General features: G+C 45.0%; 1 protein-coding gene across 1 annotated transcript in view; it reads left to right on the top strand.

Moving 5' to 3' along the window:
* col5a3a (collagen, type V, alpha 3a) overlaps positions 1–15,341 on the top strand; it is a 102,500-nt gene that overhangs the window by 46,023 nt on the left and 41,136 nt on the right. The gene's annotated exons all lie outside the window — the stretch shown is intronic.

The following is a 15,341-nucleotide window of genomic DNA, read 5'->3' as shown; positions in this document are numbered from 1 at the left end:
GTTTGTGTGTAGTGTACTGTACCTGCACAGTGGATAGTGTGTTTGTGTGTAGTGTACTGTACCTGCACAGTGGATAGTGTGTTTGTGTGTAGTGTACTGTACCTGCACAGTGGATAGTGTGTGTGTGTGTAGTGTACTGTACCTGCACAGTGGATAGTGTGTTTGTGTGTAGTGTACTGTACCTGCACAGTGGATAGTGTGTGTGTGTGTAGTGTACTGTACCTGCACAGTGGATAGTGTGTTTGTGTGTAGTGTACTGTACCTGCACAGTGGATAGTGTGTGTGTGTAGTGTACTGTACCAGTGCACAGTGGATAGTGTGTGTGTGTGTAGTGTACTGTACCTGCACAGTGGATAGTGTGTTTGTGTGTAGTGTACTGTACCTGCACAGTGGATAGTGTGTGTGTGTGTAGTGTACTGTACCTGCACAGTGGATAGTGTGTGTGTGTAGTGTACTGTGTGGATAGTGTGTTTGTGTGTAGTGTACTGCACCTGCACAGTGGATAGTGTGTTTGTGTGTAGTGTACTGTACCTGCACAGTGGATAGTTTGTTTGTGTGTAGTGTACTGTACCTGCACAGTGGATAGTGGTGTTTGTGTGTAGTGTACTGTACCTGCACAGTGGATAGTGTGTTTGTGTGTAGTGTACTGTACCTGCACAGTGGATAGTGTGTTTGTGTGTAGTGTACTGTACCTGCACAGTGGATAGTGTGTTTGTGTGTAGTGTACTGTACCTGCACAGTGGATAGTGTGTTTGTGTGTAGTGTACTGTACCTGCACAGTGGATAGTGTGTTTGTGTGTAGTGTACTGTACCAGTGGATAGTGTGTTTGTGTGTAGTGCACAGTGGATAGTTTGTTTGTGTGTAGTGTACTGTACCTGCACAGTGGATAGTGTGTTTGTGTGTAGTGTACTGTACCTGCACAGTGGATAGTGTGTTTGTGTGTAGTGTACTGTACCTGCACAGTGGATAGTGTGTTTGTGTGTAGTGTACTGTACCTGCACAGTGGATAGTGTGTTTGTGTGTAGTGTACTGTACCTGCACAGTGGATAGTGTGTTTGTGTGTAGTGTACTGTACCTGCACAGTGGATAGTGTACTTTGCACAGTGGATAGTGTGTTGTGTGTAGTGTACTGTACCTGCACAGTGGATAGTTTGTTTGTGTGTAGTGTACTGTACCTGCACAGTGGATAGTGTGTTTGTGTGTAGTGTACTGTACCTGCACAGTGGATAGTGTGTTTGTGTGTAGTGTACTGTACCTGTACAGTGGATAGTGTGTGTGTGTGTAGTGTACTGTACCTGCACAGTGGATAGTGTGTTTGTGTGTAGTGTACTGTACCTGCACAGTGGATAGTGTGTTTGTGTGTAGTGTACTGTACCTGCACAGTGTATAGTGTGTTTGTGTGTAGTGTACTGTACCTGCACAGTGGATAGTTTGTGTGTGTGTGTAGTGTACTGTACCTGCACAGTGGATAGTGTGTGTGTGTAGTGTACTGTACCTGCACAGTGGATAGTGTGTTTGTGTGTAGTGTACTGTACCTGCACAGTGGATAGTGTGTGTGTGTGTAGTGTACTGTACCTGCACAGTGTATAGTGTGTTTGTGTGTAGTGTACTGTACCTGCACAGTGGATAGTTTGTGTGTGTGTGTAGTGTACTGTACCTGCACAGTGGATAGTGTGTTTGTGTGTAGTGTACTGTACCTGCACAGTGGATAGTGTGTGTGTGTGTAGTGTACTGTACCTGCACAGTGGATAGTGTGTTTGTGTGTAGTGTACTGTACCTGTACAGTGGATAGTGTGTGTGTGTGTAGTGTACTGTACCTGTACAGTGGATAGTGTGTGTGTGTGTAGTGTACTGTACCTGCACAGTGGATAGTGTGTTTGTGTGTAGTGTACTGTACCTGCACAGTGTATAGTGTGTTTGTGTGTAGTGTACTGTACCTGCACAGTGGATAGTGTACTGTGCACAGTGGTGTGTGTGTGTAGTGTACTGTACCTGCACAGTGGATAGTGTGTTTGTGTGTAGTGTACTGTACCTGCACAGTGGATAGTGTGTTTGTGTGTAGTGTACTGTACCTGCACAGTGGATAGTGTGTGTGTGTGTAGTGTACTGTACCTGCACAGTGTATAGTGTGTTTGTGTGTAGTGTACTGTACCTGCACAGTGGATAGTTTGTGTGTGTGTGTAGTGTACTGTACCTGCACAGTGGATAGTGTGTTTGTGTGTAGTGTACTGTACCTGCACAGTGGATAGTGTGTGTGTGTGTAGTGTACTGTACCTGCACAGTGGATAGTGTGTTTGTGTGTAGTGTACTGTACCTGCACAGTGGATAGTGTGTTTTGTGTAGTGTACTGTACCTGCACAGTGGATAGTGTGTGTGTGTGTAGTGTACTGTACCTGCACAGTGGATAGTGTGTGTGTGTGTAGTGTACTGTACCTGCACAGTGGATAGTGTGTTTGTGTGTAGTGTACTGTACCTGCACAGTGGATAGTGCACAGTGTGTTTGTGTGTAGTGTACTGTACCTGCACAGTGGATAGTGTGTTTGTGTGTAGTGTACTGTACCTGTACAGTGGATAGTGTGTTTGTGTGTAGTGTACTGTACCTGCACAGTGGATAGTGTGTTTGTGTGTAGTGTACTGTACCTGCACAGTGGATAGTGTGTTTGTGTGTAGTGTACTGTACCTGCACAGTGGATAGTGTGTTTGTGTGTAGTGTACTGTACCTGCACAGTGGATAGTGTGTGTGTGTGTAGTGTACTGTACCTGCACAGTGGATAGTGTGTTTGTGTGTAGTGTACTGTACCTGCACAGTGGATAGTGTGTTTGTGTGTAGTGTACTGTACCTGCACAGTGGATAGTTTGTTTGTGTGTAGTGTACTGTACCTGCACAGTGGATAGTGTGTTTGTGTGTAGTGTACTGTACCTGCACAGTGGATAGTGTGTTTGTGTGTAGTGTACTGTACCTGCACAGTGGATAGTGTGTGTGTGTGTAGTGTACTGTACCTGCACAGTGGATAGTGTGTTTGTGTGTAGTGTACTGTACCTGCACAGTGGATAGTGTGTTTGTGTGTGTAGTGTACTGTACCTGCACAGTGGATAGTGTGTTTGTGTGTAGTGTACTGTACCTGCACAGTGGATAGTTTGTGTGTGTGTGTAGTGTACTGTACCTGCACAGTGGATAGTGTGTGTGTGTGTAGTGTACTGTACCTGCACAGTGGATAGTGTGTTTGTGTGTAGTGTACTGTACCTGCACAGTGGATAGTGTGTGTGTGTGTAGTGTACTGTACCTGCACAGTGGATAGTGTGTTTGTGTGTAGTGTACTGTACCTGCACAGTGGATAGTGTGTGTGTGTGTAGTGTACTGTACCTGCACAGTGGATAGTGTGTGTGTGTGTAGTGTACTGTACCTGCACAGTGGATAGTGTGTGTGTGTGTAGTGTACTGTACCTGCACAGTGGATAGTGTGTTTTGTGTGTAGTGTACTGTACCTGCACAGTGGATAGTGTGTGTGTGTGTAGTGTACTGTACCTGTACAGTGGATAGTGTGTGTGTGTGTAGTGTACTGTACCTGCACAGTGGATAGTGTGTTTGTGTGTAGTGTACTGTACCTGCACAGTGGATAGTGTGTTTGTGTGTAGTGTACTGTACCTGCACAGTGGATAGTGTGTTTGTGTGTAGTGTACTGTACCTGCACAGTGGATAGTGTGTGTGTGTGTAGTGTACTGTACCTGCACAGTGGATAGTGTGTTTGTGTGTAGTGTACTGTACCTGCACAGTGGATAGTGTGTTTGTGTGTAGTGTACTGTACCTGCACAGTGGATAGTGTGTTTGTGTGTAGTGTACTGTACCTGCACAGTGGATAGTGTGTTTGTGTGTAGTGTACTGTACCTGCACAGTGGATAGTGTGTTTGTGTGTAGTGTACTGTACCTGCACAGTGGATAGTGTGTGTGTGTAGTGTACTGTACCTGCACAGTGGATAGTGTGTGTGTGTGTAGTGTAGTGTGTTTGTGTGTAGTGTACTGTACCTGCACAGTGGATAGTGTGTGTGTGTGTAGTGTACTGTACCTGCACAGTGGATAGTGTGTGTGTGTGTAGTGTACTGTACCTGCACAGTGGATAGTGTGTTTGTGTGTAGTGTACTGTACCTGCACAGTGGATAGTGTGTTTGTGTGTAGTGTACTGTACCTGCACAGTGGATAGTGTGTTTGTGTGTAGTGTACTGTACCTGCACAGTGGATAGTGTGTTTGTGTGTAGTGTACTGTACCTGCACAGTGGATAGTGTGTTTGTGTGTAGTGTACTGTACCTGCACAGTGGATAGTGTGTTTGTGTGTAGTGTACTGTACCTGCACAGTGGATAGTGTGTTTGTGTGTAGTGTACTGTATCTGCACAGTGGATAGTGTGTTTGTGTGTAGTGTACTGTACCTGCACAGTGGATAGTGTGTGTGTGTGTAGTGTACTGTACCTGCACAGTGGATAGTGTGTTTGTGTGAGTGTACTGTACCTGCACAGTGGATAGTGTGTTTGTGTGTAGTGTACTGTACCTGCACAGTGGATAGTGTGTGTGTGTAGTGTACTGTACCTGCACAGTGGATAGTGTGTTTGTGTGTAGTGTACTGTACCTGCACAGTGGATAGTGTGTTTGTGTGTAGTGTACTGTACCTGCACAGTGGATAGTGTGTTTGTGTGTAGTGTACTGTACCTGCACAGTGGATAGTGTGTTTGTGTGTAGTGTACTGTACCTGCACAGTGGATAGTTTGTTTGTGTGTAGTGTACTGTACCTGCACAGCGGATAGTGTGTTTGTGTGTAGTGTACTGTACCTGCACAGTGGATAGTGTGTTTGTGTGTAGTGTACTGTACCTGCACAGTGGATAGTGTGTTTGTGTGTAGTGTACTGTACCTGCACAGTGGATAGTGTGTGTGTGTGTAGTGTACTGTACCTGCACAGTGGATAGTGTGTGTGTGTGTAGTGTACTGTACCTGCATAGTGATAGTGTGTTTGTGTGTAGTGTACTGTACCTGCACAGTGGATAGTGTGTTTGTGTGTAGTGTACTGTACCTGCACAGTGGATAGTGTGTGTGTGTGTGTAGTGTACTGTACCTGCACAGTGGATAGTGTGTTTGTGTGTAGTGTACTGTACCTGCACAGTGGATAGTGTGTGTGTGTGTAGTGTACTGTACCTGCACAGTGGATAGTGTGTTTGTGTGTAGTGTACTGTACCTGCACAGTGGATAGTGTGTTTGTGTGTGTAGTGTACTGTACCTGCACAGTGGATAGTGTGTTTGTGTGTAGTGTACTGTACCTGCACAGTGGATAGTGTGTGTGTGTGTAGTGTACTGTACCTGCACAGTGGATAGTGTGTTTGTGTGTAGTGTACTGTACCTGCACAGTGGATAGTGTGTTTGTGTGTAGTGTACTGTACCTGCACAGTGGATAGTGTGTTTGTGTGTAGTGTACTGTACCTGCACAGTGGATAGTGTGTTTGTGTGTAGTGTACTGTACCTGCACAGTGGATAGTGTGTTTGTGTGTAGTGTACTGTACCTGCACAGTGGATAGTGTGTTTGTGTGTAGTGTACTGTACCTGCACAGTGGATAGTGTGTTTGTGTGTGTAGTGTACTGTACCTGCACAGTGGATAGTGTGTTTGTGTGTAGTGTACTGTACCTGCACAGTGGATAGTTTGTGTGTGTGTAGTGTACTGTACCTGCACAGTGGATAGTGTGTTTGTGTGTAGTGTACTGTACCTGCACAGTGGATAGTGTGTGTGTGTGTAGTGTACTGTACCTGCACAGTGGATAGTGTGTTTGTGTGTAGTGTACTGTACCTGCACAGTGGATAGTGTGTTTGTGTGTAGTGTACTGTACCTGCACAGTGGATAGTGTGTGTGTGTAGTGTACTGTACCTGCACAGTGGATAGTGTGTTTGTGTGTAGTGTACTGTACCTGCACAGTGGATAGTGTGTTTGTGTGTAGTGTACTGTACCTGCACAGTGGATAGTGTGTGTGTGTGTGTAGTGTACTGTACCTGCACAGTGGATAGTGTGTGTGTGTGTAGTGTACTGTACCTGCACAGTGGATAGTGTGTTTGTGTGTAGTGTACTGTACCTGCACAGTGGATAGTGTGTTTGTGTGTAGTGTACTGTACCTGCACAGTGGATAGTGTGTGTGTGTAGTGTACTGTACCTGCACAGTGGATAGTGTGTGTGTGTGTAGTGTACTGTACCTGCACAGTGGATAGTGTGTGTGTGTGTAGTGTACTGTACCTGCACAGTGGATAGTGTGTGTGTGTGTAGTGTACTGTACCTGCACAGTGGATAGTGTGTTTGTGTGTAGTGTACTGTACCTGCACAGTGGATAGTGTGTGTGTGTGTAGTGTACTGTACCTGCACAGTGGATAGTGTGTGTGTGTGTAGTGTACTGTACCTGCACAGTGGATAGTGTGTTTGTGTGTAGTGTACTGTACCTGCATAGTGATAGTGTGTTTGTGTGTAGTGTACTGTACCTGCACAGTGGATAGTGTGTTTGTGTGTAGTGTACTGTACCTGCACAGTGGATAGTGTGTTTGTGTGTAGTGTACTGTACCTGCATAGTGATAGTGTGTTTGTGTGTAGTGTACTGTACCTGCACAGTGGATAGTGTGTTTGTGTGTAGTGTACTGTACCTGCACAGTGGATAGTGTGTTTGTGTGTAGTGTACTGTACCTGCACAGTGGATAGTGTGTTTGTGTGTAGTGTACTGTACCTGTACAGTGGATAGTGTGTGTGTGTGTAGTGTACTGTACCTGCACAGTGGATAGTGTGTTTGTGTGTAGTGTACTGTACCTGCACAGTGGATAGTGTGTTTGTGTGTAGTGTACTGTACCTGCACAGTGGATAGTTTGTTTGTGTGTAGTGTACTGTACCTGCACAGTGGATAGTGTGTTTGTGTGTAGTGTACTGTACCTGCACAGTGGATGTGTGTTTGTGTGTAGTGTACCTGCACAGTGGATAGTGTGTGTGTGTGTAGTGTACTGTACCTGCACAGTGGATAGTGTGTGTGTGTGTAGTGTACTGTACCTGCACAGTGGATAGTGTGTGTGTGTAGTGTACTGTACCTGCACAGTGGATAGTGTGTTTGTGTGTAGTGTACTGTACCTGCACAGTGGATAGTGTGTTTGTGTGTAGTGTACTGTACCTGCACAGTGGATAGTGTGTTTGTGTGTAGTGTACTGTACCTGCAGTGGATACAGTGGACCTGCACAGTGGTGTTTGTGTGTAGTGTACTGTACCTGCACAGTGGATAGTGTGTTTGTGTGTAGTGTACTGTACCTGCACAGTGGATAGTGTGTGTTTGTGTGTAGTGTACTGTACCTGCACAGTGGATAGTGTGTTTGTGTGTAGTGTACTGTACCTGCACAGTGGATAGTGTGTTTGTGTGTAGTGTACTGTACCTGCACAGTGGATAGTGTGTGTGTGTAGTGTACTGTACCTGCACAGTGGATAGTGTGTGTGTGTAGTGTACTGTACCTGCACAGTGGATAGTGTGTTTGTGTGTAGTGTACTGTACCTGCACAGTGGATAGTGTGTGTGTGTGTAGTGTACTGTACCTGCACAGTGGATAGTGTGTTTGTGTGTAGTGTACTGTACCTGCACAGTGGATAGTTTGTTTGTGTGTAGTGTACTGTACCTGCACAGCGGATAGTGTGTTTGTGTGTAGTGTACTGTACCTGCACAGTGGATAGTGTGTTTGTGTGTAGTGTACTGTACCTGCACAGTGGATAGTGTGTTTGTGTGTAGTGTACTGTACCTGCACAGTGGATAGTGTGTGTGTGTGTAGTGTACTGTACCTGCACAGTGGATAGTGTGTGTGTGTGTAGTGTACTGTACCTGCACAGTGGATAGTGTGTTTGTGTGTAGTGTACTGTACCTGCACAGTGGATAGTGTGTTTGTGTGTAGTGTACTGTACCTGCACAGTGGATAGTGTGTGTGTGTGTGTAGTGTACTGTACCTGCACAGTGGATAGTGTGTTTGTGTGTAGTGTACTGTACCTGCACAGTGGATAGTGTGTGTGTGTGTAGTGTACTGTACCTGCACAGTGGATAGTGTGTTTGTGTGTAGTGTACTGTACCTGCACAGTGGATAGTGTGTTTGTGTGTAGTGTACTGTACCTGCACAGTGGATAGTGTGTTTGTGTGTAGTGTACTGTACCTGCACAGTGGATAGTGTGTTTGTGTGTAGTGTACTGTACCTGCACAGTGGATAGTGTGTTTGTGTGTAGTGTACTGTACCTGCACAGTGGATAGTGTGTTTGTGTGTAGTGTACTGTACCTGCACAGTGGATAGTGTGTGTGTGTGTAGTGTACTGTACCTGCACAGTGGATAGTGTGTTTGTGTGTAGTGTACTGTACCTGCACAGTGGATAGTGTGTGTGTGTGTAGTGTACTGTACCTGCACAGTGGATAGTGTGTTTGTGTGTAGTGTACTGTACCTGCACAGTGGATAGTGTGTTTGTGTGTAGTGTACTGTACCTGCACAGTGGATAGTGTGTTTGTGTGTAGTGTACTGTACCTGCACAGTGGATAGTTTGTGTGTGTGTGTAGTGTACTGTACCTGCACAGTGGATAGTGTGTTTGTGTGTAGTGTACTGTACCTGCACAGTGGATAGTGTGTGTGTGTGTAGTGTACTGTACCTGCACAGTGGATAGTGTGTTTGTGTGTAGTGTACTGTACCTGCACAGTGGATAGTTTGTTTGTGTGTAGTGTACTGTACCTGCACAGTGGATAGTGTGTGTGTGTGTAGTGTACTGTACCTGCACAGTGGATAGTGTGTTTGTGTGTAGTGTACTGTACCTGCACAGTGGATAGTGTGTTTGTGTGTAGTGTACTGTACCTGCACAGTGGATAGTGTGTGTGTGTGTAGTGTACTGTACCTGCACAGTGGATAGTGTGTGTGTGTGTAGTGTACTGTACCTGCACAGTGGATAGTGTGTTTGTGTGTAGTGTACTGTACCTGCACAGTGGATAGTGTGTTTGTGTGTAGTGTACTGTACCTGCACAGTGGATAGTGTGTGTGTGTAGTGTACTGTACCTGCACAGTGGATAGTGTGTGTGTGTGTAGTGTACTGTACCTGCACAGTGGATAGTGTGTGTGTGTGTAGTGTACTGTACCTGCACAGTGGATAGTGTGTGTGTGTGTAGTGTACTGTACCTGCACAGTGGATAGTGTGTTTGTGTGTAGTGTACTGTACCTGCACAGTGGATAGTGTGTGTGTGTGTAGTGTACTGTACCTGCACAGTGGATAGTGTGTGTGTGTGTAGTGTACTGTACCTGCACAGTGGATAGTGTGTTTGTGTGTAGTGTACTGTACCTGCATAGTGATAGTGTGTTTGTGTGTAGTGTACTGTACCTGCACAGTGGATAGTGTGTTTGTGTGTAGTGTACTGTACCTGTACAGTGGATAGTGTGTTTGTGTGTAGTGTACTGTACCTGCATAGTGATAGTGTGTTTGTGTGTAGTGTACTGTACCTGCACAGTGGATAGTGTGTTTGTGTGTAGTGTACTGTACCTGTACAGTGGATAGTGTGTTTGTGTGTAGTGTACTGTACCTGCACAGTGGATAGTGTGTTTGTGTGTAGTGTACTGTACCTGTACAGTGGATAGTGTGTGTGTGTGTAGTGTACTGTACCTGTACAGTGGATAGTGTGTGTGTGTGTAGTGTACTGTACCTGTACAGTGGATAGTGTGTGTGTGTGTAGTGTACTGTACCTGCACAGTGGATAGTGTGTTTGTGTGTAGTGTACTGTACCTGCACAGTGTATAGTGTGTTTGTGTGTAGTGTACTGTACCTGCACAGTGGATAGTTTGTGTGTGTGTGTAGTGTACTGTACCTGCACAGTGGATAGTGTGTGTGTGTGTAGTGTACTGTACCTGCACAGTGGATAGTGTGTTTGTGTGTAGTGTACTGTACCTGCACAGTGGATAGTGTGTGTGTGTGTAGTGTACTGTACCTGCACAGTGTATAGTGTGTTTGTGTGTAGTGTACTGTACCTGCACAGTGGATAGTTTGTGTGTGTGTGTAGTGTACTGTACCTGCACAGTGGATAGTGTGTGTGTGTGTAGTGTACTGTACCTGTACAGTGGATAGTGTGTGTGTGTGTAGTGTACTGTACCTGCACAGTGGATAGTGTGTTTGTGTGTAGTGTACTGTACCTGTACAGTGGATAGTGTGTGTGTGTGTAGTGTACTGTACCTGTACAGTGGATAGTGTGTGTGTGTGTAGTGTACTGTACCTGCACAGTGGATAGTGTGTTTGTGTGTAGTGTACTGTACCTGCACAGTGTATAGTGTGTTTGTGTGTAGTGTACTGTACCTGCACAGTGGATAGTTTGTGTGTGTGTGTAGTGTACTGTACCTGCACAGTGGATAGTGTGTGTGTGTGTAGTGTACTGTACCTGCACAGTGGATAGTGTGTTTGTGTGTAGTGTACTGTACCTGCACAGTGGATAGTGTGTGTGTGTGTAGTGTACTGTACCTGCACAGTGTATAGTGTGTTTGTGTGTAGTGTACTGTACCTGCACAGTGGATAGTTTGTGTGTGTGTGTAGTGTACTGTACCTGCACAGTGGATAGTGTGTGTGTGTGTAGTGTACTGTACCTGCACAGTGGATAGTGTGTGTGTGTGTAGTGTACTGTACCTGCACAGTGGATAGTGTGTGTGTGTGTAGTGTACTGTACCTGCACAGTGGATAGTTTGTTTGTGTGTAGTGTACTGTACCTGTACAGTGGATAGTGTGTTTGTGTGTAGTGTACTGTACCTGTACAGTGGATAGTGTGTTTGTGTGTAGTGTACTGTACCTGCACAGTGATAGTGTGTTTGTGTGTAGTGTACTGTACCTGCACAGTGGATAGTGTGTTTGTGTGTAGTGTACTGTACCTGTACAGTGGATAGTGTGTTTGTGTGTAGTGTACTGTACCTGCACAGTGGATAGTGTGTTTGTGTGTAGTGTACTGTACCTGCACAGTGGATAGTGTGTTTGTGTGTAGTGTACTGTACCTGCACAGTGGATAGTGTGTTTGTGTGTAGTGTACTGTACCTGCACAGTGGATAGTTTGTGTGTGTGTGTAGTGTACTGTACCTGCACAGTGGATAGTGTGTTTGTGTGTAGTGTACTGTACCTGCACAGTGGATAGTGTGTTTGTGTGTAGTGTACTGTACCTGCACAGTGGATAGTTTGTTTGTGTGTAGTGTACTGTACCTGCATAGTGATAGTGTGTTTGTGTGTAGTGTACTGTACCTGCACAGTGGATAGTGTGTTTGTGTGTAGTGTACTGTACCTGTACAGTGGATAGTGTGTGTGTGTGTAGTGTACTGTACCTGTACAGTGGATAGTGTGTGTGTGTGTAGTGTACTGTACCTGCACAGTGGATAGTGTGTTTGTGTGTAGTGTACTGTACCTGTACAGTGGATAGTGTGTGTGTGTGTAGTGTACTGTACCTGTACAGTGGATAGTGTGTGTGTGTGTAGTGTACTGTACCTGCACAGTGGATAGTGTGTTTGTGTGTAGTGTACTGTACCTGCACAGTGTATAGTGTGTTTGTGTGTAGTGTACTGTACCTGCACAGTGGATAGTTTGTGTGTGTGTGTAGTGTACTGTACCTGCACAGTGGATAGTGTGTGTGTGTGTGTAGTGTACTGTACCTGCACAGTGGATAGTGTGTTTGTGTGTAGTGTACTGTACCTGCACAGTGGATAGTGTGTGTGTGTGTAGTGTACTGTACCTGCACAGTGTATAGTGTGTTTGTGTGTAGTGTACTGTACCTGCACAGTGGATAGTTTGTGTGTGTGTGTAGTGTACTGTACCTGCACAGTGGATAGTGTGTGTGTGTGTAGTGTACTGTACCTGCACAGTGGATAGTGTGTGTGTGTGTAGTGTACTGTCAGATATCACTATAAATAAATACATATAAATCGTACTGTACCTGTTAGTTTGTGCATTGTGGCCTAGACAGTTAACCTACAATTTAGCAGTTAAGGAGTCGGGTGTTTGCTGGCAACAATGGTAAGTAACATTAGCCAAATGTTAGCAGGAAGCTTGCTAGCTAGTTATAGTAGCCGCTGTAAACGAACGTTACTAGTAACGTTTAACGTTAGCCACATAGAACAAGGAGCAGTTACTAGTGGGTGCGTTTGAGCTGATCGCTTTTGTCAATGGTCAACTCCTTTCAACGTGTGTTTATAAAACAACTTTTATAAACAATGGCAACACTAGTATTTTTTATTTCACCTTTATTTAACCAGGTAGGCTAGTTGAGAACAAGTCCTCATTTACAACTGCGACCTGGCCAAGATAAAGCAAAGCAGTTCGACACATACAACAACACAGAGTTACACATGGAATAAACAAAACAGTCAATAATACAGTAGAAAAATAAGTCTATATACAATGTGAGCAAATGAGGTGAGATAAGGGAGGTAAAGGCAACAAAAAAAAAAGGCCATGGTGGCGAAGTAAATACAATATAGCAAGTAAAACACTGGAATGGTAGATTTGCAGTGGAAGAATGTGCAAAGTAGAGAGAATTAATGGGGTGCAAAGGAGCTACATAAATACAGTAGGGGGAGAGGTAGTTGTTTGGGTTAAATTATAGATGGGCTATGTACAGGTGCAGTAATCTGTGAGCTGCTCTGACAGCTGGTGCTTAAAGCTAGTGAGGGAGAGTGTTTCCAGTTTCAGAGATATTTGTAGTTCGTTTCAGTCATTGGCAGCAGAGAACTGGAAGGAGAGGCGGCCAAAGGAAGAATTGGTTTTGGGGTGACCAGAGAGATATACCTGCTGGGCGCGTGCTACAGGTGGGTGCTGCTATGGTGACCAGCGAGCTGCGATAAGAGGGGACTTTACCTAGCAGAGACTGGTAGATGACCTGGAGCCAGTGGGTTTGGAGACTAGTATGAAGCGAGGGCCAGCCAACGAGAGCGTACAGGTCGCAGTGGTGGGTAGTATATGGGGCTTTGGTGACAAAACGGATGGCACTGTGATAAACAGCATCCAATTTATTGAGTAGGGTATTGGAGGCTATTTTTTAAATGACATCGCCAAAGTCGAGGATCGGTAGGATGGTCAGTTTTACAAGGGTATGTTTGGCAGCATGAGTGAAGGATGCTTTGTTGCGAAATAGGAAGCCAATTCTAGATTTAACTTTGGATTGGAGATGTGAGTCTGGAAGGAGAGTTTGCAGTCTAACCAGACACCTAGGTATTTGTAGTTGTCCACATATTCTAAGTCAGAACCGTCCAGAGTAGAGATGTTGGACGGGCAGGTGCAGGCAGCGATTGGTTGAAGAGCATGCATTTAGTTTTACTTGTATTTAAGAGCCATTGGAGGCCACGGAAGGAGAGTTGTATGGCATTGAAGCTCGTCTGGAGGGTTGTTAACACAGTGTCCAAAGAAGGGCCAAAAGTATACAGAATGGTGTCGTCTGCGTAGAGGTGGATCAGCGACTCACCAGCAGCAAGAGCAACATCATTGATGTATACAGAGAAGAGAGTATGTTGCACTGAGCCTTGTTATTGGAAAACCACACCAGTGTCCGACTTTCGGCTGTCGTACATAACGTTACACCTACCCCGACTTCATTCAATCACTCTCGTCTACAGTCGGTTGATTTCGCCTTACCACTCAAACGATCCCAGTATCTTTGGCTAAACTACGATATGGACAGTTTGCTGATGTGGATTCAGCAAGGGATGTAGCTTTACCTTGCGTCTAGTACTACACTAACCACTGCAATCGATGCGATCTACTGCATGGATAGTTAGCTAACGTTAGCTAGTCTAGTAGCTAGTGAAGTGCTGAATACGAATTCAAATCGTTAACTTTAACTAGCTAGCCAACAACTAGGCTTGCCAGCTGCCTAGCTAGAAGTTACACGGTATGACGTTTCCATGACAACGCAGCGCTCTTTACTGGTTAGCTAGCCATCCACATCATAGCTTAGTGACTGCAGCCAGATAACCTTGCAGTACTGTACATTTATTGAATAGCAGGACCGCCCCATTGCCTTATACGATGTCGTGCTTGAGACAATAACTAGGTAGTTAACGTTAGCTAAGGAACTAGTCTATAGTTGATCAATCAAGAGGGCCACTGCCATTGATTAGACAGTCTTCTAGCTAACATTACTTACCTGCAGATTCACTGACATCCATCCCTGTTCCTCCTTGTCTCTCCTTGAAGGCTGAGTTTGGTTTCAATGAACACCATCAGAATGAGGTGATCAACTACATGCACTTTGCATGCTCCAAGAGGGCCATCAGACTCAAGGCCATTGACTCCTGCTTTGAGGACCTCAAAGACAGCAGGTGTTGTGTCACAAACAATACCCTAAATTTTATCACAGCTAGCCAACAATGTTGGTCGGAGGAATGCATGTCCTGTCTTTTTAGGACTGCTTTTTATGGTATTTGTGTATATGTTATTGGGAAAACAAGTTATTATATTCTAGGAGTCAATCCCTCTCACCCCCCCTCCCCCTTAAAAGATTTAGATGCACTACTGTTCCACTGGATGTCATAAGGTGAATGCACCAATTTGTAAGTCGCTCTGGATAAGAGCGTCTGCTAAATGACTTAAATGTAAATGTAAATGTACCTGCACAGTGGATAGTGTGTGTGTGTGTGTAGTGTACTGTACCTGTACAGTGGATAGTTTGTGTGTGTGTGTAGTGTACTGTACCTGTACAGTGGATAGTTTGTGTGTGTGTGTAGTGTACTGTACCTGCACAGTGGATAGTGTGTTTGTGTGTAGTGTACTGTACCTGTACAGTGGATAGTGTGTGTGTGTGTAGTGTACTGTACCTGCACAGTGGATAGTGTGTGTGTGTAGTGTACTGTACCTGTACAGTGGATAGTTTGTGTGTGTGTGTAGTGTACTGTACCTGCACAGTGGATAGTTTGTGTGTGTGTGTAGTGTACTGTACCTGTACAGTGGATAGTGTGTGTGTGTGTAGTGTACTGTACCTGTACAGTGGATAGTGTGTGTGTGTGTAGTGTACTGTACCTGCACAGTGGATAGTGTGTGTGTGTGTAGTGTACTGTACCTGCACAGTGGATAGTGTGTGTGTGTGTAGTGTACTGTACCTGCACAGTGGATAGTGTGTGTGTGTGTAGTGTACTGTACCTGTACAGTGGATAGTGTGTGTGTGTGTAGTGTACTGTACCTGCACAGTGGATAGTGTGTGTGTGTGTAGTGTACTGTACCTGTACAGTGGATAGTGTGTGTGTGTGTAGTGTACTGTACCTGCACAGTGGATAGTGTGTGTGTGTGTAGTGTACTGTACCTGCACAGTGGATAGTGTGTGTGTG

This window comes from Oncorhynchus nerka, linkage group LG21, assembly GCF_034236695.1.
Source record: "Oncorhynchus nerka isolate Pitt River linkage group LG21, Oner_Uvic_2.0, whole genome shotgun sequence".
In the NCBI taxonomy this organism is placed as follows: Eukaryota; Metazoa; Chordata; class Actinopteri; order Salmoniformes; family Salmonidae; genus Oncorhynchus; species Oncorhynchus nerka.
Note: the sequence above shows the minus strand (reverse complement) of the source record. Positions and strands in the feature narration are given on the sequence as shown.